Consider the following 861-nt stretch of genomic DNA (forward strand, 5'->3'; position numbering starts at 1 on the left):
AAAGAAAAGACAAGAGGAAACCGTCACTTTTTTCGAAAAAAAAATATGGACAACATCTTAGGTTCACGAGGACCCTCTTACCTTGGCTAAACCTCGTGGCATTGATTTTTCCCGGAGTATCTATACACATTTATGCCCACAGGAGGGGCGACTGATATAACGAGGAAAGATTCATTCACAAGAAGACACGGGAAAAGAAGCTGACTCTGTTTTTGTCGAAGCAAATTCAAATTTCTTATAAATGAACATAAGGAAAGAATTGCCTGAGAACCTCTCTTGACAAATATATTATATTATAATATAATATTGTAGTCCCTACGTCCCAAGATTCATAAAAGCTAGTTTGGACGTTTTGACCCTAATTTGGAAAACTCAAAACTTGGCCGGAGCATTTTAATTGAGAAAATAGCAAACTGCATACTACTGTTAAAGTTTGGTATCCCCTTCCGAGTAACGGACTATTTATTAAATCGCCATTCCAGGCACTGATTCTTAATCAGTAGCCTACAAGACAGTATTAGGGAACTATATCACTTTTTTACGACCATCGAGTGAAAACTATACTCTCACGAATTCAGTCTATGCAACATTAGGTAATTTTGTGTCGTTTAATTAATTAAGGATTTTAAGGGATGGGTCTTAATGATTTCCTTAATTAGGCTCAAACAGGAAGAAGCGTGAGTATATAAAACTCCACTCATTTGAGTGAAAACATCATTCGATCTTCACTACTTCTTCTAGTAAGAACAACAAACAAACCTACAAACTCAAGGTAAGAAAATGAATTATATATATAGTTTTACCTTACAGCAGCTTGAAGTAGATTTTGCATATCTCTCCTCTGATTGTGGTAGTGTGAAA

This window comes from Lottia gigantea (assembly GCF_000327385.1).
Source record: "Lottia gigantea unplaced genomic scaffold LOTGIsca_13, whole genome shotgun sequence".
NCBI classification, from domain to species: domain Eukaryota; kingdom Metazoa; phylum Mollusca; class Gastropoda; family Lottiidae; genus Lottia; species Lottia gigantea.